We start from the raw sequence: 25,000 nt of genomic DNA, 5'->3' as shown, positions 1-25,000 counted from the left end.
TAAAAATGTTCCAATTCTTACAAAGTATATTTCTGATGTCATTATAATGTGTACTATATTGCACCACACATGCCTGGGAGAAGTTATGGGTAGAACTCTTTGTTCTTTCACAATTTTTGGTTTTAGAAAGACCTCTACCTAATAGAGGTTCATATTTAGAACCCCACTCTCTCAAAATCTCTTGTAAAATACCCTCTACAAATTCTAGTGGATAATCTCTCTCCAGAAACATGTTCCGCAGGTCACTGAATTCCTTAATGATGTCCTCAAGATGGGAAGTCATTCTAGAAATTCCGATTGCCTGTCCCTTGACAATACTTTTTTTCTGGTATAGTGGGTGGTGACTTACGAAGTAGAGGTAGGAATTACAAAAAGTTTTCTTTCTATACACCTTGGATCTAAAACAACACACATCTTTAATGATGGTGGTATCAAGATAGCCTTGTACAGCCATCTTGCACAGCCAACCACTACACACCCATGAAGCAATGCACTCACGCATGTCAGTACTGGCACCTTGTGTCTGCATGTGGGCTATGATGCTCCCAACCACAGTCGCACACAGTATAACTCCTATTGGCATACCGACCGATGTCAGACACGTTCACATGCCCTAGCCCATTGAACCTCCAGATATCCCTTGTGGTGCATGTAGTACCTGTGCATTACTGCAGTATGGCAAACTAAATAGTTAGGAAGTGTATTTGTGGGCCTGGCAAAGTGTGGTAATGTGTCTGAGTCCCTTAGAGTGAGTGGTTGTGTTGACAATGACATCCATTCATGTGGACAGCCATATGTGCTACACCTAATGTATGCCAACTATATCTCTGTTGCAGATGTCACTCACTAGCACACATATATGTTCTTACAGCCCACCAACATGTCAGCTTTGTGGCACATGGAGTAACTGCATGCACTTGTAATAGTAATTGCTAGTCAGTCAGGGTTTGAACCCCTATACTGGTAGGTGTGTGACAGGCGATGCTTAGGTTTTAGTCTCCAAGTCCTTTTCTGATGTACTTTGCCTCTGTCTGTCCCTCCCACACACTCTCTGGTGGATGTGGAGTTGTACACCTGGTCAGCAGCAGCTTGTGTTTTGTAAGTGATGGTCATGATCAGGTGATGGCCTCTGCACCTATTGCAGTCCTCCTCTAGCTGATTGCATGTGGAACAGCTGTGGTGATGTTCCCATAGCCAGTCACATGGAAACACAGTACAATATCTAGGAACATCATGTTGGTGTTTGCCCATGACAGTCACTGTGAGTGGAACCTGGATCTGGTGTTTGGTAAACAGCATCCCAGATGATATCTGGATATTCCTCAAACAACATACACAGTGGAAAAAAGCCTAAAGACAGGAGGGTGATGTGCCAGACATGACTACAGCATGTAAGTGTAGCTATGCTTCATTGAGACTACTGCTAGTTTAACAAGTTGTGTGTGGTAATGGCTAGTCTGCATGTTTTAAAAGTGACAAAACACAGTGCTCTGTTTGTGAGGGAACCCCCATCTGTAGGGCCATCTGTGGACTGGTCAGTGTGTGGAACCATTTGTTTCCTGTGTTACTCACTGAACACACACCTGTGAACTGCAGAAGCATAGTGTGAGAACTGCAGTCAATACATGGTGATAGTGATGAGAGTTACTGCCATCGCATCCCTGATTGGACATATGTCACATGAAACAGTGGTATGACAGTCACTGTCTGAGGCTCTCACACTGACATGCCAATAATGGGCCACTGTTCATAGCTGCAGTCACAAGTCTTCTACACTTTGTACAGATGTCATGCAGTATATATGCATGCGTTGTGCTCTCTCTGTAAATATATACCATCTGTTGTGCTGGGTTGATGGTCATATCTATGCATGCTGTTATAAGTAATCCTGAATGCTGTTGACTATTACTAAGCCATATCTGTGTTAAAACTGCAACACCATAGGCTGTATGGGTTTGGAGGTCCCGGCAGAACCTCCTGTTCCACTTCAGCTGGCCATGGCACTGGGCACCAGCACATCTGTGGCCCAGCCTTGGACCTCCACATCTGTTGGCTCTGCACCACCTTCTGGTGGAACAGCCACTGAGGATGGGGCTTGTCCCCCCCTGGGAGCAGGTCCAGACAGGAACTTGTCCGCTGTCATACAGTCCTGAATGTGGTGCATAGGTGTACAATAAGGGGTTTTGAGGCCAGATACGCCAGATCAAGGGTAGAGTGTCACATTTAGAGGGTGAGCCTGCCCCTCCTAGACAACCTCCAGCACAGCCACCTTTGTGGCTGTTTTGGTGTAGTGGTAGCTGCCCATGGCAGTGGACCTCTGTCCCACTGTTTCCATCTGGGGACTTATGGGCTTGTGACTGCCTAACACCCCTCCCTGTCCAAGGTGAATCCCCCCACATGTGTCATATACCGACCCTGTATGCTGTCTTGTTTGTCATCCTACCCAACCTATCCTCCACGAGCATACCTACTCTCCTTCCCCCACATCCCACTCTCACCCTACGGAAATAAAAGGCCAATCTGTTCCTAGAACAACATTTGCCCCATACATAGCTGTCCATTTCACACACGTGTCCACTGGACACATGTAACCTTTTTAATTTGCATCACAACATACTCCAGTTGTCCAGACTCCTGTCTCTCAGGCACACAATCTATGACCCCTAAAGGTTCCAGTTACACGTGATGCAGATGACCTCATTGTACACATGACACTACTGGTCCCTCTATGGTTACCCCATTTACCTTTTTCATGATGATGATGTCGCACACAGCACCTTGCAAGAGTACTGTTCTCACATAATTATTGGACAGGAAATGTGTTAATGTGAACAAAATGCACAGAGTGATGTATTTGGCCAATGTACAAATGTTTGCGTGTATGACTAACACATGTCTGTCTGAGGGAGTCTTGATATTACATAGGACGACACCACTACATACTACAGGCATTGCTGGTGTTTCCCTTTTCATTCCTTTTTAATGCTTTGTTGTCACATGGGATGTTCTTGATATATCTATATATATGTATGCATCTATATCTGGACATAAACACACACACACACATACATCTACATGATGGAATACATTTCCTATACTGTTGAAAGACTGTGCTGGATGATATGTTTGTGATAACATCTGATGTCTGTATATCTGCCATGGCTTAGTGGTAAATCACATTGGCTGGGTGTGCTGGGTCCTGGTTTCAAGCCTTATGGAGGCCGTTTATTTTGTTGCTGGGCAGAACAAGGCCATTGGATACGGAGTGATTAAGGCACATTAAAGCAGTTGTGAGCGGATGTGCATGGGTTTGTGCGGAGCTAAGCAATGCTAACCTCCGGTTACAGTTTCTTACACTCAGTTAGCCTCTACATTGCTTCACCAGTGTGATACCCGCATACCAGCGGCCAAACAGGCTTACATCTGCTTCCTCCCGCACTTGCAAATGCACTACATTTGGTGTTTTCATCTGACACTCACACCCCTGGATGGTAGTGAGGACTATGATTTTACCTTGTGATGCCTATTACATCAGATTACATGCCTACAGTATCGGGAATGGCTGCCCATTAGGCAAAAGCATGCCATTCGACTGTACAGAATCCACGGTCTATCCAGAGTTTGATTCATATTATTGGTGTGTTCCACTTAGAATCTGCACCTATCTGGCTAATACATGGGAAATGATGCTCTTCAATACAAACAAGTAACTGGATTTTGGAACCCACATCCTTCAGCTGAGTCATGCTACTGCATACCAATTATTCTATCATCTTTCTAAGGTTGTAAGTAGATTATGTGCTTTCTGTCCCTATCAGTCCTCTCAAACGATTGGGGACAAATATCAATTGAATCAGGGACACGTCATGACAACATCAGGGACACATTTAAAATATTAGTGCTATTAATCTGACATACTGACAAACTCAGACCATATGAATTAATACACATATTCTGAGGTAAATGCTGTTTATAACTCTTAATAGTTGTCATTATTCATTACATGTAATTCCCCACCTTTCCTCCAGAAGTCACTACTTTTAGGAGGGATTAAGTGGGACAGAGTTAGAATCTGAGTCAAAATCAGGGACTTCCCTGGAAATCGGGGACAGTTGAGAGGTATGGTCCCTATTTGTTCCCCCAATGGTTTATGTCCTGTCCAGTGGATTTGCTCTTATGGGTTGAGAGGTATGGGCATAAGCAATGCCCATTTTGGAATATTACTTACATCCCTGGAATATTACTTACATCCCCGGGGCGGTCCTAATATGACTGCGTCAGCCAACACCTGCACACCTAGGCCTATAATTGCATATCCATAGTTCCCCCACCTGCCCCTCCTCTACAGCACTCATCCTTACTGTGGGTGCAGGTGGAGTATAAACACACCATTACACACTGTCCACTCTCCGCATGTCAGGACACATGTTGTACGTTGTGTCGACCCATGGGTTATCAGGCTTGCACAACCTACTGGTCCGTGTACGTCTACAGCCTGGTTTGATGAATCATTAAAGGGACTGACTCTGATGATCAGTAATTTTTGAGTGTCCCACAAGGGACATTGATATCTTTGTTTCAAGATTAGACCTGGCAGGTCTCTCCCACTGGAGAAGTAGTGGTGTGTTTACTTTTATTGTGTGTCTGTATGTCTCACCGGCCTAGATGGGAGGGTTGATGCTACGTGTTACACGTTTATTTATTGGACCCCTCACCCCCATATGCATGGCCTGTGAACATATGCAATTCGTAACTGCTGTATCATATCCTAGCTATATACATGTGTATATTCACAGTCACATATATATATATATATATATATATATATATATATATATATATATATATATATATATAGATATAGATATATATATATATAGAGATATAGATATATATATATATATATATATATATATATATATATATGTATGTATATCTATATATATGTATATGTATATCTATATATATGTATATATATGTATATGTATATATATATATATAGATACATTACTATATACAGATATATCTGTATATGTATGCATACATGTATATACTTATATATTGCAGTCTATACATACATATATATATATATATATATATATATATATATATATATATATATATATATATATTGTTGTGTCTTTCGGCTTTTCCCGGTTAGGGGTTGCCACAGCGGAACTCCGGTCTGCTAATGATTGGCAGTAGATTTTTATGTGCCGAGTTGCCAGCTCTGACGCACAACCTTCAGCAAAAGTACGCCCATTCACGCATATCTCCACACAGAAGACACTCTAGCTGAGAATCAAAGAGGACAACATCATACTGTGAGGCGACAACGCTACCACAGCACCACCACCGCAGTCTCTCTCTCTCTCTATATATATATATATATATATATATATATATATATATATATATCTATATATCTATATATATATATATATACATACATATATATATATATATATATATATATATATATATGTATGTATATATAACAACATATGGGTCTATGGGTGTCTGCATATGTATATATCTATATGTAGGTATTTATATGTATTCTGTCACCCTTATCCCACCTGGCTGCTGTGAGTTCCGCTCCTGTGCGTGACATAAACACTGTATTCCAGCTTGGTTCCAAATCAACCACCTGAATAACACCAGTCAGGTCCTTTTGAACTTTAGTGAAAACTAAGACACCTACCCTACAACTACAAGTGTTACCTTTCCTTTGAAAAGGCTTTGAATCACTGTATTCCAGCTTGGTTCCAAATCAACCACCTGAATAACACCAGTCAGGTCCTTTTGAACTTTAGTGAAAACTAAGACACCTACCCTACAACTACAAGTGTTACCTTTCCTTTGGCAAGGCTTTGAATCACTGTATTCCAGCTTGGTTCCAAATCAACCACCTGAATAACACCAGTCAGGTCCTTTTGAACTTTAGTGAAAACTAAGACACCTACCCTACAACTACAAGTGTTACCTTTCCTTTGGAAAGGCTTTGAATCACTGTATTCCAGCTTGGTTCCAAATCAACCACCTGAATAACACCAGTCAGGTCCTTTTGAACTTTAGTGAAAACTAAGACACCTACCCTACAACTACAAGTGTTACCTTTCCTTTGGAAAGGCTTTGAATGTACGTATTGATACTGTAGCTCATATATTGATGTTAACACTTCAGTGGAACCCCAGGTAGCCTAGCCAGCAGTCGGACCCCCCCCCACTACTCCCTTCTTTCTGAATATTTCCCTCTTTACCCTCTATACTTAATCCTTCCTCCTGCCTAGTCCTTCTCCCTAGCAGGTTACCTCTCCCCTGCTATATACCTGCTGACCACTAGGTGGCGCCCTCATACTTTATCTTTCTGATTCACTAACTTTCAACACTCCTTTCTAACCTACCTCTGCATCCTTGCCCCCAGTACCTCTGTTCCCATGCTTTTTTGGGTCTCCTATATATCACCTCTCACTGTCCAAGGACATCTTTATAACTGTCATCTCCAGATTCCTCCTGCAGTTCTACCTTTTAACCTCTTATTATTGTTCACCTTCCTCTACCTTTAGAACGACCTACAGAGTCTTCCTCCTCACTGATTGTCTTCAGCCTACTTCTGCTGGCCCGCTCCCCACCCTACCCCCATATCCCACCCACCCCTAGGGCTCCTACATTTATTCCTCCTTTCACCACACCCTACTTACTCCCACCAATCAGACGAACAACCCTAAACCACTCCCCTACCTATAATCAAACTAAACTATCCCACACCCACCCCTACTTCTTAGCAAAACACCTACTACATCACCATGACTATGACTATCTTCCAGTCACAACTGAAAATAGCTATCTCCTTCTTACTACTTTCCTCACTTATGACTACTTACTTCCTAACCTCCTATGAACACTCTATAACTGTTTCTCTCTCACTTCCTTCAAAACATACCTCTACAAACACAACATCCCAACCCTCTTCCTTCTTACATACCTCCTTAGAAACTATATACATTCTTCCCAAATACCATAGGCTACTACACTATAAACTACTTAAATCTAAAACTAAAAAAATTATTGAAACTTTCCAAAAATTTAAACCAGAAAGATATGCTACAGTACTCCTTCTACTACAAGATGGCGACATACACCCCAACCCAGGCCCAGAAAATAATAAAACCACAACACATACAAATCATACCAAACCCTTCTCTCCCTCTTCCTCCATACCCACTAACCAACTATCCATAGCCCACCTCAATATACGTAGCATCTGTAACAAAATTAGTCTACTCCATGCCCTACTTGAAATACACAACTTTGACATCTTATGCTTAACAGAAACCTGGCTAAAACCTGTAATTAAAGACATTGAGATTACCCCACCTGGTTATAGCATTGTAAGACATGATCGCTCCACCAAGAAAGGTGGAGGAGTAGCAATTATATATAGAACTAACCTAAAACTTACTCTTCTTGACCTTTCCTTCTCCCAAAACTACAATGCTGAAATAATTTGCTCAAAATACAAATCAACAACAGTAAATCAATAAACATCATCTGTGCATATATCCCCAGGAAATAACATCCCTACCCTAGAACAAATCTCTAACAAACTTCCTCAAGAAACACTATTTCTTGGGGACTTTAACATTGATTGGATATCATGTAGCAACATTAACCCTACTTCTCATATAAACCTAAATGGTTTTAAACAACTCATTAATGGTCCGACCAGAACCAACAAAAACCAAAGAAACCACCTTGGACTGGATCCTTACTAACTCCCCTACAAAACTACCAAACTGGCATCCTTCCTGACGACATTAGTGATCACTCCCTCATTTACGTAGTCAGGCAAAACTAACCTAAACTTTCCTACCACTCATAAAACACTATACTCCAAAAAAAATTTTATTCCTGAACAGTTTCAAACAGAACTTTCACAATATAACTGGACCCCTCTAAAACACCTCACACTTAACAAAGCCGTTGAATACTTCAATTCAGCATTCCTTGCAATCCTAAATCAACATGCCCCAAGTCGCACTATTAGAACAAAGACTAAGACAGCACCCTGGCTAACCTCCAATACTAAGCATAAAATTATTCTCAGAAATAAATCTTGGAAAAATGGCGTTCCTCTAGAAACCCAACAGATCATCAAACCTTTAGAGAGCTCAGAAACAGTACCAAAAGCTATCATAACAGATAAAAGAATTTTTACTTTGAACTACAACAATCCACTAATAAAGAACCAAAAATTCTGGTCTACTATTAACAATCTAATTACCCCAGGCAAATTAATCACCCAATCCCAGGACTTAGACCCGAAGACTCTACTTTAATAGCCAATAATTTCAATACTTTCTTTACTTCATCCATACAAAGTCTTGCTAACCACCTATCTCCTGAACCTCTCAACTGCTCTTAAGTAGCTTCAATGACTCTCTTCCTCTCCTTCAACTACAACCCATACCCACCTCTTATATACAATCTCTATTACACAAACTTAAACCCACTACCCCTCAGCAGACAAGCTTCCTGCTGAATTCCTGCAAGTAGCAGCTAAAGCTATTGCCTATCCTGTCTCTATTCTAATAAACAGATCCATAAAAGAAAGTGCTTTCCCAGCAATTTGGAAAATATCACACATCATACCCTTACAAAGGAGGCAAATCTACCGACCTTTCTAACTTTTAAATTGCACTGTTATCTCCTCTAGCAAAATTATGGAAAATGTATACATAAACAACTACTAAACCATCTCCTCCTTAACAACCTACTAGCTGACACCCAACATGGATTTAGGCCTTCACATAGTACTACCACTGCACTACTCTCTTTCACCAATACCATCAACTGTAACCGTAATAACAACAAACTAACCTCTTCTCTATTTCTAGACCTGTCAAAAGCCTTGATATGGTAAATCATACACTTCTTCTCCACATACTGAAATCCCTTGCCTTGAATGACTCTTCTTTAACCTGGTTCTCATCATATCTTGAAGATCGACATCAAGCAGTACTCTGGAAAAATTCTTTATCTACTCTATTACCTATCTCATTAGGAGTACCACAGGGATCTATACTAGGCCCACTTTTATTCTCCATCTTTATTAATGATCTCCAATCATCGATCCAAAACACTACCTGCATACAATATGCAGATGATTCCACTTTAATCTGTACAGCCTCCTCTCAACCAGAACTCCAATCCCTTACACAAGCTACCTTTTCAACCGTTGAACAATGGTTCTCTAAAGATGTCTTCTCCTTAACCCCAAGAAAACAAAACTATTACTTTTTCACCTACACACAAATCTACTCAACTACATTTTACTATCACTGCAAGTGATAACTCTCACATTACTCCTGACTCCACTACAAAACTGCTTGGTGTTACTATTGATAATAATCTTAGCTTTGACCACCACATTAATAACAATAAAACAGTTAATAAAAGATTGGTTCACTATACAGAATAAAACCCTTCCTTACACCTAAGGCACGGACTACTTTAGCACAATCACATCTTATCTCTACCCTTCTGTATGCATCCTCGATCTACACTAATCTATCTAAAGGTAACCTTAGGAAACTGTCTATATCCTACCACAACATAGCTCGATTTGCCACTGCATCTCAATATAGAACTCACCACTGCATAAACTTAAAACTTCTACACTGGCTGGAACTTCCTAACAAGATTATCTATCAACAACTCTTAATAGCACATAAAATTTTATATCAACCCTCAAAAACACCTGCTCTTAGCAACCTCTTGACTCCCTATAATAATTTAAAACAACTACGCTCCTCCCAAAAGTTAACATGACCAGAATTTCAAACTCTGCAGGGAACTGCCTTTTCTCCAACTCAGTTGGCAAAATATGGAATAACCTTCCTCACATATCTCCTCTCTAGCCACTTTTCCTTGCTTTAAAAGCAACTTCTTTCACATCTGAATAACTTCTGGCTCTGCTCTTGTACCAATCCAGACTAACCTACTTTCATCTTTCAACTATATTTGCATTTTATTTAACACTCTAAATCTCTCTCTCAAATCATAAATAACATTATGATTCTACTGTTACTAAAAAAAAAAAATTATTATTTTTATTTTCATTTTTTTTAATTACATAATTTGTATTACATAGCTAGTATTATCTATTTGTTATTAGAATAGCATCACCTGACCTGAACTAATTTCCTTGTATTATTGCTCTTTGCCTATATCACAAGTGTTTTTTTACATGTATTTCTATAAACATGCTTTAATCTGTGGAGCTTTTCTCCCCGGGCCTCCACTGAAAATGGACAATGATCCAGTTGGACTAGCCCGGTCAACAAATGTAAAATAAAATAAATAAATAAAATAAATGTATACATTTGTACTATGGAGACGGACAGGTTTATCACTATGTCGCTATGGGTAGATATACACACACATACCTCTACATATATACATCTACATCTGGTTATTCCATTCCTTGCCATATAGATTACACGTTGCTGCAGTGGGACTCATAGTGGGTGTGGCTGCTTGTTGGGTGACGCCTCTGCCCAATGAACACATTTGCTTACATCCCTGGGGCTGTCCATATAGGCCCACATCAGCCAACACCTGCACACCTACACCCATAACTAGCTACCCATAGTTCCCATACCTGCACCTCCTCAAAAGCACCCATCCTTACTCTGGGTCCTGGTCAGTTCTGAACACACCACTACACGCTGCCCACTCCCCACTTCATGGGACCCATGTCATACAATTGTCTCACCCCATGGGTCATCAGTCTTTCCCACCCTTGTATTCCGGGTATGTACACACCCCAGCCAGAATGTTCGGCGTATCACCTTCTTTTGGTCTTGTGAATTTTTGGGGTGTTCCGCAAGGGACGCTCCTGTCTGTGTTCCAAGATTAGATTTCATGGGTGCACTGTGTACCCTCCCTGGTTGTATCCTGCCTGTGGTCTGAGGAGCACTGGACTATTTACATTGTTTGCGGGTTTGTGTGTATGCTTCCCATGTCCGGCTGGGGGTGGGGTGGAAGGTCATGCTACGTGTTTCATGTTTCTTGCTTGGGCGTCTCACTTTCATTGGCATAGCCTGTGAACATATGTCATTCTTGTGTGCTGTTTCTTATCATAGCTGTATATCTGTGTATATCTATGCACACACACACACACACACACACACACACACACACACACACACACACACACACACACACATATATATATATATATATATATATATATATGTATATATATGTATATATATGTATATGTCTGCAACCATACATATATCATATATATATATATATATATATATATCTATATATATATATATATATATATATATATTTATATATCTATATCTATATCTATATATATTATATATCTATATATATATATATATATATATATATATATATATTTATATATCTATATCTATATCTATGTATATATATATATATATATATATATATATATATATATATATATATATATTTATATATATATATATAATATCTATATATATATATATATATTTTATTATTTATATATGTGTGTATGTCTCTAAAGCAATGCATACCCCATGCAAACGCACTTATACATGCTTACCGGTGTTTATATATGCTTAAACCTGCTTACTAGTGCCTTATTCATTATGACACTGACACTTTGCTCCAGTTCACTTTTAATTGTTATTTTGCAGGTTATACAGCGGACCGATGTCGAAATATGTTCATGTACAGATTACCGATGGTAAATGGTATGTGATGCAGTGGGATTCGGAATGGGAGTGTCTGTTCGTTAGGCGGTTGCTCTAACCCATACACTATTGCTGTGCTGCCTCATTTGCCTATATACCCATATACACGACTCCTGGTTCCCCAAAAACCTACCACAATGCCTACCTAATAGTGCAGTCATCCATTCTCCAGTTGGATTTGCGATGTATCCACACCACTACACATTGGCCACTCCCTACTCCTGTAGACCCATCCCATTGGTTGACTCACTCCAGATATCCTCAGAACTCCCAAACTTTTAGTTCACAAACACTGGTGACATGAGCGAACAAAAGGACACTATTCACAATTTTTGGGTTGTCCCACATGGGACACGCATGTCTTTATGTCAAGATTAGACTCTATACTTCATTACATCCTTACTCCCATTAACATGACACTACAATAAATTAATAAGTATGACTATGTGGTAACGCACACGTTACACATGAGAGCCTAATTATGTACGTGTTCAGTGTATTTCTTTTACAAATAGGCCAGTTTAGTAATTGGCGGTGCTGTAGCAGGCAGATCACAGGAATGATTCCATGTGTGAGAATGTCCTCACATTTGAGTTATTCAGCACAGCACTGACTTCGGACATTGTACACACTTCTGCGTTTTAGCAGTTTTGTCCCTTCCCTCTTATGCACAACCTATTATTCTATCTACTGTCAAGGTTTGTAAGGGCACATTCATGTTATTTATGTCTGCAAATGGAATGAATGTGTTACAGAGAATGTACTTCTACATATAGATGTCTGCATGTGTGTATGCATATATACTTATAACGAATTCACTGACCTCCATGAGGTGATCCAATTAGAACCAGTCCATCCAACTCTGGCACACTTGGATCCATAATTTCATACCCATAGTTCCTCCACCCCACCCGAGTTCAACATACACGCATACCATCCATTGTCCAGTTGCTATCGCAGCCATGACACACCTCCACACATTGCCCTCTCCCGAGCGTTAGGGACCCTACACATATATTGTCCCAACCCATGTATTCTCAGGCTCTCCCACCATTTAGTCCTTGAACATACCTGCCCTTGCTTGTGTAATGGTCGGATGGCCAAACATTCTATCAATTTTTGGGTAGTCCCACCTGATTTTAAAGTAGACTTAGCAGATCAACCATGTTACTCCCACTGGTAATATCCTGCCTGTGGTGTGAGTAGCAGTGCTTTGCTCACTCCTGCCCAACTTGATATGATATACACTGACAGCACTATATAATACTGGGGTTGATGTTGATTCCCTTCTCATTCCTTTTGTATGCTTTATTGTTACATCATTCATTCTTCATATACATCTATATCTATCTATATCTATATATATATATATATATATATATATATATATATATATATATATACATATCTGTACATACTTATATACATTTCCTATGCTGGGCACTGCTTAGACCTACGCAAGTGCACTCAGACTTACTTACTGGTACTCAAATATGTTTACTGCTGCTTATTTGTGCTTACACCTGCTTACTAGTGCCTTATTTATTATGACAGTGCCACTTTGATTGAATGACATTTAGTTAAACATCTCATGTGATACTCTTATGTCTGTTTTACAGCAAAACGACATTCATTCCACATGGAAAATTATATGTGCTATTGTTGGGTTCAAACCGTGAATGCCTGTTCGTTAGGCGGATGCTGTAAACCCTACACTATTGACATTTACGTTGATTCCGCATGTTTTTCTCTATTTGAATGATTTTGATGTGTAAGCTACGTTGAGCAGAGGGCAGTGACACGCAAATACGCTGCACTTTGCTTACACCTTCGGTATTGCAGCAATTCAAATGTATAATAGGACATGGGGAATCTAATTGTGAAAGTTCTAGGGACAGGGCTCAATATTCCACTAAGTGCTTGTGTGTTTACTACTTTGATTTTATTTCACTGTTCGTGGACACTCTTGTATGCTTAGCATACATTTCTGTATCCACAGACAATTAATTACTGACTTAATATTAGAGGCGGGCTCTACTAATAAGCATAGTAGGTTGTGCAACTGTTGGGGCATGTTTATGCCTCTGTAGAGCACTTGTACATGCCCCCTGCACTTGCACACATTTCCTGTGCACATCAAGGGTGCGGCAGACCACCCTCATACATATTCAAATGGCAATGCTGCACCATCTGTAGTGAGGATGCTCGGCGCAAGGCTAACACCGTCCTTGGCCGAGCTTCTTGAATCCTGGGGATATACTAAAAAGGAATAAAAAATAGATGGAGAAAGCGATATGCAAAGGTTTGTAAAAAATGAAAGAGTGGAAACTGGATGTGAATTCATTACAGAAAAATTGAAAAGAATGTTATAATAAATTTATGTCACAGCATTTTTATGTTTAGACGGGTGGATCCAACAGTAGAGCAAGTGTGCCATATCAAAAATGTAAGAAAAGATTTAAAGTTTCATTTGAATATAAAAAATTTATTTTGAGGTTAATGTGAAAGAAATTGCCATTTAAGGGATTACCTGTGTATAAATGTGTTGAGGAAAGAAAATGTAATAGACACAGGGCCTGATTCCAGAACACTTGCTCTGTGTAAGTGAGATTTGTACTGACAGCAGGTGTTTTGAAATGTGCTCTGCAAGCCTGTTTATACATAAGCCTTACACTGAAGTAAGTCACTTATACTGAGCGCAAGTTTTTTAGAAACGGGGTAGATTTATACTGAGAACAACTTTTTTCAGAATCTGGCCCATAATGAACATGAAACAACAGACTATGCTTTGTTTAAGTGCAAAATGACATTTTATTTCTGACAATAGGAGGGATATACTGTATAGGAAGAAGAAAATATGAAGAATGAAAAGATAGGTATGAAATATTATGGGTATTATACACATGTTTAGCCACAGACAGTTTCAGAAAGTGATGTTAATTTATTTCTTGCATTTGGAATTTGTGACTACCAAGGCATGCTGAAGTTCTATATGTTTTGAACATATTGAAAAAATAAAATACTGGTTATGATTTAAAGGCTATGTGTTAAAAGGAAGTGATCATTTTTATAGATAATAAAAACTGATTACTCTTGTCTGAGTAATTTACTTTATTTTCAAAAAAAGTCAAAAGTAACTTTATTGTCATTTATATCTACACAAGTGTAGATTAAATGAAATTCCATGCAATCAGTTCATCATGGGACAGACAAAAAAGAAGCCACATACATAAAAAAAATAATTTAAAACAAAATATATCAATACTACTGCCATCTTATAAATCAACTCTGCACTATATATACTATATATTCTCCTAGAAACACACAATTGTTAAGTTACTAAAAACACACATCTAGCAGCAAGGTTTAAGTAATAGTATTGCACATGAATCCATGTACCACATTATGGGTGAGCAAGCACATAGCAGTAGCAGCTGAAGAAAAAATATTGCACCTGGGTTAGTAGTACAAATTATAATGGTTAGCTGGGCTTAATAAATAATAGATAAAATAATATCTCACAGTGAATGGTAAGTCCCAACATCCTGACCTGTCAATGATCAGACCTAATGTTGGAGTTAAGAGGTTTAATCACCTTTGGATAAAAACTGTCTTTGAATCTAGTTGTCCTGCATCGAATACTGTGGTATCTTTTACCAGATGACAGACTCATAAAAAGACCTTTTGCAGGATGAGTTGCATCATTTAGTATTTGGTGGCTCTTTAGGCTCCTTGATGTATAAAGATCCTGGGTTGTGGGCAGACTAATGCCACTTATCCTCTTGGCAACTCTCACCTCCCTCTATTGCAGGGATTTCTTATCTGCGAATGAGCAGCTCCCATACAATACCGAAAAACTGGATGTTAGGATGCTTTCAACTGACGTTCTGTACATGGTGGAAAGTGCTGAGAATGACAGTTTTGCATTTTTGAGTCTTCTCAAAAGGTGAAGACATTAGTGTGCTTTATTCAGTATGTGGCAGGTGTTCCTGGACCAAGAGAGATCATCAGAGATATGAACTCTGAGAAATTTGGTACTGCTAACCCTTTTCACCATGTCGCCTTTGATCAGGAATGGTGTATGGGGTGTTTGCCTCTAAAATATCCTTGTTTTCCCGCCTTACTGAACTAGAATAGTCCAGTCTTCAGATTTTGCTGATCTCTGGGCTTTGTCTTAGTTCCTGTGCTATCCATATCCTTATTTGGATAAGAGGAAGCTTCTTTGTTCACCAGTGGGAGTGGGGAGCACTGAGCAACATATTTGTCCCTAGAGGAGTGGTTCCAGCCCAGCAACTTGTAGTTTATTGGCCATTTTGGGTCATTTCCTGGCTCTTTTCAACCGCCTGCTATAAAGCCCGTTTTTTGCGCGCTTTTGCTCGCTTTTGCGAGCAGCATCGGGCAGCACCGTTTAATCAAGTTTAAACTATTTCTGGCTCCGTCAAGTCTGCTCTTCAATTTTTCCCTTAGAACTGCTCTACTTGCAATCTAAACATCCTATTTTCTATCTGAAAAGCTCAACACTTGCTCCTAAAGCATTTTTTATACAGGTAAAGCACTCTTAAACAAAAGAAAGTACTTCATTCACCTAAATTCCCTTGAGTACCCATTTCCCTATAGGTCCTTTCTGACTCAGTTACACAGCAATCTTTTTCACTATTCTAGCATGTCGAAAGGTCAGTTGCTGGCGTCCTCTCCTGTTCAGCTGGTGAATCTGGGAATCTTGAGGCAATGTTACAATTGCCTCATGTACACAGACAACCCTCTCCTCCTCCCAACAAATACAAATATATGCGAGAGATGCAACTATATAGCCAAACTGGAGGCTGAGCTCTCTCAACTCAGTACTGGCAAGACGAGTCAGGAGGAGAAGGTAACCACGCACACCACAAACCCAGTCTCACATAGAACTATCACAACTACAAACCAAACACATAAACACACAAAAACATACACGGAGGCGCTGATTAAAAATCTACCAAAACAACAGAGGCCTCCAAAGCAGACACCCAAGCAACCGCCACCTCAAGACATAGCACATGCAACACATAGTTCACAAAGTCAGTGTGCTAAACAGTCACAGCCCTTAAGGCTAAACAACATGCCAGACACACTTGTAATAGGTGACTCCATAGTCAGACACACTGATGTCCCACTCACCAGACTGAACAAGGAAAAGGTCACAGTAAGCTGCCTGTCGGGCGCTAGAATCCGCCACATAACACAAGCACTCAGGTCACTCCACAGCAAGTACAAATATGACTCAGTCATTGTCCATGCCGGTGTGAACGACCTGAGACGTACCTCCCTAGACTACATGAAAAGAGACATAAAGGAGCTCTCTGATTATGTAGCCCAGGCCGGTATGACCCTGACACTGAGCAGCATCTTACCCTCACCAAGAATGATGCCACAGTACAAAGACAAAATGATCAGTTTTAACAATTGGCTTAATTACTGGTGTCAGTCTAAGGGGATCCAATGTCTGTCTGTTTGGGATGGCATGCTTGACAAGCCACGCTGCTTCGCAAGGGATGGCTTGCACCTGTCACCCCTGGGCTTCCGGATATTGGCCAAGGCTCTTGCCACCCCATAGTGCCTTTTTAGGCAAGGCCCAAATGACAAACCTACCTCCCTAGAAAACACAAGTGGAAAAAAAACTAAGGGTAATGCTGCTCAATGCCAGAAGTCTAAACCTCAAGATGCACGCTCTCGAAGCCCTCCTCAGTATGGAGAACATCGATGTCTGTGCAGTGACGGAAACTTGGTTCAAGGCTCCTGAGAGCACCCCAGCACTATCAGGTTTTACCTCATATCATGCTTTCCGGCTCCAAAACTTGGACCGAACCACAAAAGGAGGGGGAGTATCCATATTCATTAAAGATACCCACACCTCCAGGTTAGTGGCAATGCATGAAGCATCGGAGATCATCCAGGTGCAACTAACCATAGGCAAAACTGCCCTACAGTTTGCAGCATGCTACAGACCACCCTCTCAAACTCAGGGACCCCACACAGCCTTCCTGAAGACACTGCAGAGTATGAATGTCTCTCCAAATACCATCATATTGGGAGACTTCAACTACCCAAACATAGACTGGGAACATTACTCAAGCCCCAACGCCCTAGCCCAAAGGTTCCTAGAATTCATAAACTCAAATGCGATGGAACAACTAGTCACCATCCCCACAAGAGGAGATAATATACTAGACCTGATCATCACAAACATGGGGACAAAATGCTCCACACCGGAAGTATATCCCTCATTGGTGAGATCAGAACATAAATTAATCTCACTGGAAATCCACATCCCGCCCCCACCCCCTGCACACAAGACCACAGTGAAGAACTTCTCAAAAGCCAACTTCACACTTCTTAAGACTGAAGTGGTATCCTTCAAGGCCCCTGGGCCAGTGGAAACCACAACCCACACTGCTGAATCCTTTACAAATGCCTTCTACGGGCACCTTCAAGAATGCATGGATCATGCAATCCCAAATAAAACCAAGACCCATTCCCCAAAGGCAGGCCGGTCTGGTGGACCCCAGCCATAAACAAACTTTACAACAGGAGGAGGAAGCTACTACATGACAGAGCAAAATCCCTAAAAGGGAAGGCATCTCTGATCAGTACTAGCAAAAAACTACGATCACTCATAAAATCATCCAAGGCCAACTTAGAAAGAAAAATCGCAAAAGACACAAAAGACAATCACAAGTCCTTCTTTAGCTATGGTAGAAACCTGGGTGGAAACTCCCAGATATGCTCAGAGTTAGTCCAAAATGACACAAAATACACTGAACCCACAGACATTGCCAACATTCTGGCAGACAGGTTCAGTGCAAATTTCTCCTCCCCCTCCCCACCAAAAGGAGAAATATCTATCCCAGCAGAGTGTAGCCACCCTAACATCTCAGATGCCCAGGTGAGAGCCGCCCTCTCTAAAGCTAAAAACACAGCATCAATGGGACCGGAAGGTGTCCTGGGCTGTGTGCTACATGAACTCCAAGAGGAACTAAACCCACACATAAGGCTGCTGTTTAATCTTAGCCTTACTACAGGATACCTACCCAAAGAGTGGCGTACGGCAACAGTGGTCCCACTCCACAAAGGCCACTCTACGGACCCTGGAAATTACCGCCCCATAAGCTTGACGAGCCTGGTCTGCAAAGCTATGGAGAGGATCATTATGGAACTCATAAACAAAGACATTGGGGACCTACAGACATTGGATCCTACCCAATTTGGCTTTGTCAAGGGTAGATCCTGCCTTTTGAACTTGGTCGACTTTTTTGAAACAGTCACTAAGGCCATTGATGAGGGTAAGGCAGTTCACACAGCCTACCTTGACCTTGCGAAAGCCTTCGACACAATACCCCACTCGGGCATCATAGACAAACTCACCAGCTTAAATGTAAAGCCATATGTCACAAGATGGGTTGCAAACTGGCTCAAGGACAGAAACCACAGGGTCAGAGTTGCTGGAGCCATGTCAGACTCTAAGCCGGTCACAAGCGGTGTCCCACAGGGCTCATTCCTGGGACCCCTCTTGTTCGGCATTTATTTTTCCGAGGTGCAGGCAAACATAGAAGGATTGTGGCTGACAAGTTCGCAGATGACTGCAAACTGGGCGCCATAATTGATACTCCAGCGGGCACAAGCATCCTTCAGAGAGGCCTCATAGAAATGGATAATTGGTGCCAGAACCATGGCCTTAAGCTGAACGCCAAAAAATGTATAGTCATACCCTTTGGGAAAAACAAGGTACCCACAAATTACCACATAGGTGGTAATCCATTAACTACGGAAGAGGTAATCAGGGACCTAGGGACCCAAGTTGTCAGTAACCTCTCATTTGACACTCACATTGCCAAAGTGGTTAGGAAGACCTATATTGTCCACCTTATCATGAAGGGATTCACATCTAGATCAAGAGAGGTCATTGTGCCCCTGTACTCTTCTCTTATCAAGGCAATGATTGAGTACAATGCCCCATTTGGGATGTATCTTACCCGACACCTGCAGCAGTTGGAAAGACCCCAAAAGTTCCTCACCAAGAGGATAAAGGGTCTCAAACATATGTCATATGCTGCCCGGCAGAAGAAACTCCAGCTCTATTCAGTCGCATACCGCCTACTCAGAGGTGATCTGTGCCTGGCGTACAAGGCCATGTCCAATCCGGAATTAATGGACATGCTCCACCTCAGAAAATCCAAATCCATCAGAGCCATGAGAGCAAGAGACTTGAACCTCAACACAGAAATAAAAAGGACGTGCTGGAGGGACAGATTCATAACCCAGAGGCTCCCTACACTCTGCAACAGAATCTCAGTCCATGTTAGGCAGAGCCCCTCACTAACTCTATTCAAGAGAAATCTTGACGAGTGGATGGGAGATCGTAGGTTTACCCCGGGGGTCATCTCGGTGTCACTACTAGACAGAGGCACAGTAAACTAAACCCTAAATGGGTGTAGTATTCTCATCCTAAGGGGTGGTGAAAGCTACACACACTCTGGCTAGGCTTATAAATGCCCTAGGGCAGATAGCCTAGTATGAACCTATGAACCTATGAACCTATGAACTGTAGTCTACAATGATCTTTTTTGTTTTACTTACATTCAGGTCAAGGTTGTTTCTGGCACACCAGGCAATCAGTGTGTTAACCTCTTATTTGTATGCACTTTCTTCCTCTCTCCTGATGAGACCCATGAGTGTGGTGTCATCAGCAAACTTGATATGATTTGTACCGAAGTTTGCTGTGCAGTTGTGGGTTAGGATAGTAAACAGTAAGGGGCTGAGAACACAACCCCGAGGAACACCAGTGTTAAGTATTATGCCCCAGAGGTATTCTTTCCTATGCAAACCTTCTGTGGCCTGTTAATCAAAAAGTCCAGGATCCAGTCGCAGAGGTGTTTGCTGATGCCCAGATGTACTAGCTTATTATACAATTGCATAGGGGCAACTGTATTAAATACTGAGTGAAAGTTGATGAATAGCACTCTCACATAGCTGTCCTTGCTCTCCAGATGCTCAAAAGCAAGATGCAATGTGACTGCTATTGCATCAGCTGTGGATCTGTTTTCTCTGTAGGCAAACTGCAGTAGATCAAAAGTTGATAGAAGTTCCACAGACAGGTGTCTTTGACTAGCCTCTCAAAACATTTCATAAGTGTGGATGTTAGTGCAACAGGCCTGAAATCATTCAAGCTGGAGGGTGAGACTTTTTTTGGGTAAAGGGATGATATTCGCTACTTTGTAACATGAAGGGATCTTTGCTAGGCCAAGTGAGGTTTTAAATTTATCCATGAGTACTGTACATAGTTGATCTGCACAGCTGTTTAACACCTTATCCAAGATATTATCTGGACCGGCCGCCTTAATGAGATTGACTTTCTGTGGCACCCTTTTTACTTCCATTGGGCTAAGGCTGAGTACTGCATCATACTGTTCAGTGTTATTATCACATTGTGCAGCTGTCATTTTATAGTCCATAATTTGTTGTATACCCTGCCACAACCATCTGGTATCCCTCATGTCCTCGAAGCAGTATAATACCTTCCTTCCATATTCCCTGTTAGCCCCTTTTATGCATTTCTTCAGGTTTGTCTTTGTCACACTTAAGGCTTCCCTGTCATTTGCCCTGAATGCTGAATTTCGTGCCTTCAGAAGATCGTAGACCTTACTTGTAAGCCATGGCTTTTGGTTAGCTCTTGTGATGATGCTTCTGATCTCTGTGATATCATCAATGCACTTTATGATTTTATTTTGTGTACATTTTTAAGCAAGACCCTCTACTCAGTCTGAGCAACTAGGAAGTGACAGAGAAATACTACTGGGCCCAGGCATTTCCAACAAGGTGTGAAATACCAGTCACAATACTTAAGAATGCTGCTGGGCTTGTGCAGCCTGATACAAAGATTGCAGAGGAAATTGTAGACAGGTTTGATGTTGAATGACTTGAAACACAAGTCTTAATGGAATCAATCGAGGAGGAAGAACTAAAGGATAGAGATGATGCTGATTGGAATATGATGATGGAAGGAGTTCTACAGGAACAGGACATTTCTGAAAATGCTGGTAAGAAGTTGGGAGAAGAAAACAAAACATATGTTGAGTTTGATGGAATAAATCTGGGTATATGCTTGCCTAGATAGAAACGATGGTTTTAAAGACATACAACTAGAATAATTGCAAGCATGGAGACACACCCACTAAAAGGTGAACTACAAAAACTTATGCTGAAATTGTGAGTCAAGCAGGAAGAAGAAGAAGCATGGAATAAGGGTGAAGTGGATGCCTGCAAAAACAAAAAAAAATACTGAAAAACTGAATGTGCAGAGAAAATGATCAGTGATAAGAATCAAACCACAAAACAATGAAGGTATTAACTGATATGGCATTATGGATATTATTATTCTGTTACTAGCCTTTAATTTAAATGGCATAATAGCATTCAGTCACTTAGGTAATAAAGTTTTTTGTGACATAACATTTGAAACTTATTTGCTATTAGAATGCTTTATGAAGGAAGAAAAAAAGCATGGTGTCACAATGGAAAGACATTTGTTTCAAAATTTAAGCAGACAGTTAAAAGGAAAATTAAATGTACATTTTAGAGCATATGATGCAGAAGAATATGGGTTAAGATTTTTTTTATTTGAAGTAAAGTCCATGATGTTAAGAAAGTGTACAATTAAGAAGAAGTTTGGACAAGAGTATAGTAAGTATAGGTAATGAAGAATGTGAGTAAATGAAAAATACTGCATGAACGAAACTAAAAAAAATGGTACTATTAGATACCATGAAAAATACCGCATGTACCAAACTTAGAAACTGGTGCTATTAGATACCATGAAAAATACCGCATGTACCAAACTTAAAAAATGGTACTATTAGTTACCATGAAAAATACTGCATGTACCAAACTTAGAAAATGGTGCTATTAGATACTATGAAAAATACCGCATGTACCAAACTTAGAAAATGGTGCTATTAGATACCATGAAAAATACCGCATGTACCAAACTTAGAAAATGGTGCTATTAGTTACCATGAAAAATACTGCATGTAAAAAACTTAAAAAATGGTACTATTAGATACCATGAAAAATACCGCATGTACCAAACTTAGAAACTGGTGCTATTAGATACCATGAAAAATACCGCATGTACCAAACTTAAAAAATGGTACTATTAGTTACCATGAAAAATACTGCATGTACCAAACTTAGAAAATGGTGCTATTAGATACCATGAAAAATACCGCATGTACCAAACTTAGAAAATGGTGCTATTAGATACCATGAAAAATACCGCATGTACCAAACTTAGAAAATGGTGCTATTAGTTACCATGAAAAATACTGCATGTAAAAAACTTAAAAAATGGTACTATTAGATACCATGAAAAATACCGCATGTACCAAACTTAGAAACTGGTGCTATTAGATACCATGAAAAATACCGCATGTACCAAACTTAGAAAATGGTGCTATTAGATACCATGAAAAATACCGCATGTACCACACTTAAAAAATGGTACTATTAGTTACCATGAAAAATACTGCATGTACCAAACTTAGAAATGGTGCTATTCGATACTATGAAAAATGCCGCATGTACCAAACTTAGAAAATGGTGCTATTAGTTACCATGAAAAATACTGCATGTAAAAAACTTAAAAAATGGTACTATTAGATACCATGAAAAATACTGCATGTACCAAACTTAGAAACTGGTGCTATTAGATACCATGAAAAATACCGCATGTACCAAACTTAAAAAATGGTACTATTAGTTACCATGAAAAATACTGCATGTACCAAACTTAGAAAATGGTGCTATTAGATACCATGAAAAATACCGCATGTACCAAACTTAGAAAATGGTACTATTAGATACCATGAAAAATACCTCATGTACCAAACTTAGAAACTGGTGCTATTAGATACCATGAAAAATACTGCATGTAAAAAACTTAAAAAATGGTACTATTAATTACCATGAAAAATACTGCATGTACCAAACTTAGAAAATGGTACTATTAGATACCATGAAAAATACCGCATGTACCAAACTTAGAAACTGGTGCTATTAGATACCATGAAAAATACTGCATGTAAAAAACTTAAAAAATGGTACTATTAATTACCATGAAAAATACTGCATGTACCAAACTTAGAAAATGGTACTATTAGATACCATGAAAAATACCGCATGTACCAAACTTAGAAACTGGTGCTATTAGATACCATGAAAAATACTGCATGTAAAAAACTTAAAAAATGGTACTATTAGAAACCAGGACAACCTAACACTTGAATTTTTTTGTGAAGAAAGAGCACTTGTGGTATAAGATGATAACAAATGAAGATGTGAACAATGTGGGGAGCGGGACATACTACCAGGAATTGTAAATCAGTATGTAAAGAAAATGTAATGAAAGTGGATATTTTTGGTATCACTGTCTTTTGATAGAACAATAAAAGAAAAAAAAATAGAAGAGAAGAGGGATAATTGAAAAGGTTACTGATGATATTTGTTAAGAAGAAAGCATTGTTAGGAAATAAGTGAAGAATGTAGGCATATTGGAAGGAATGGAATAAAGGAAGCAAAGGAGGATCTGACAACAGAGAGGTCTTATATACAAGTTAAACATAAGTATACAGTATTAGAAAGTGAAAGAGAGTGGGAAGATATTAGGTTTAGTGAGCAATCTAAAGTTATTTTTAGGGTTAGGGTAAGGGTTCTGTGGGATTGGTAGCTTACTGGTAGTGCATGAGAATTGGTGTGGTAGGAATTAGGGCACTTGCTAACATGATCAAGTGGCAGCAAAGTGTATTATGAGCTAATGGTATGCAAGCACTTGTATTAGACCCTATACAGATATATCTGGGAATAGATGTTTGAAGAAATAAGTATGTAATTTTAATTGAGTCATTAAGTATGGGAGGAGACTTGAACTGGAACTTAAGGAAGGAAAGTAGAAATTCAAACGCAATATTAAGGTTTTGAAAGATTTAGTAAAATATAGAGGGGGGATGGGAAAATATGACTCGGCATGCAGAATAGTACATTTTAAAACTGAAAAAGATAGTGTGAGATATTCAAAAGATATTAAGGAAGTGATGTGGCAAAATTGCTGAATTTTCAGATCATTGATCAGTATGGGCTATAATATGAGTTGACCGAGAAATAATCAAGAAAAGAAAAGGAATAAAAAGGTTAACT

Source organism: Protopterus annectens, chromosome 1.part1 (genome assembly GCF_019279795.1).
Source record: "Protopterus annectens isolate FY-2018-M chromosome 1.part1, PAN1.0, whole genome shotgun sequence".
NCBI classification, from domain to species: Eukaryota; Metazoa; Chordata; order Ceratodontiformes; family Protopteridae; genus Protopterus; species Protopterus annectens.
Note: the sequence above shows the minus strand (reverse complement) of the source record.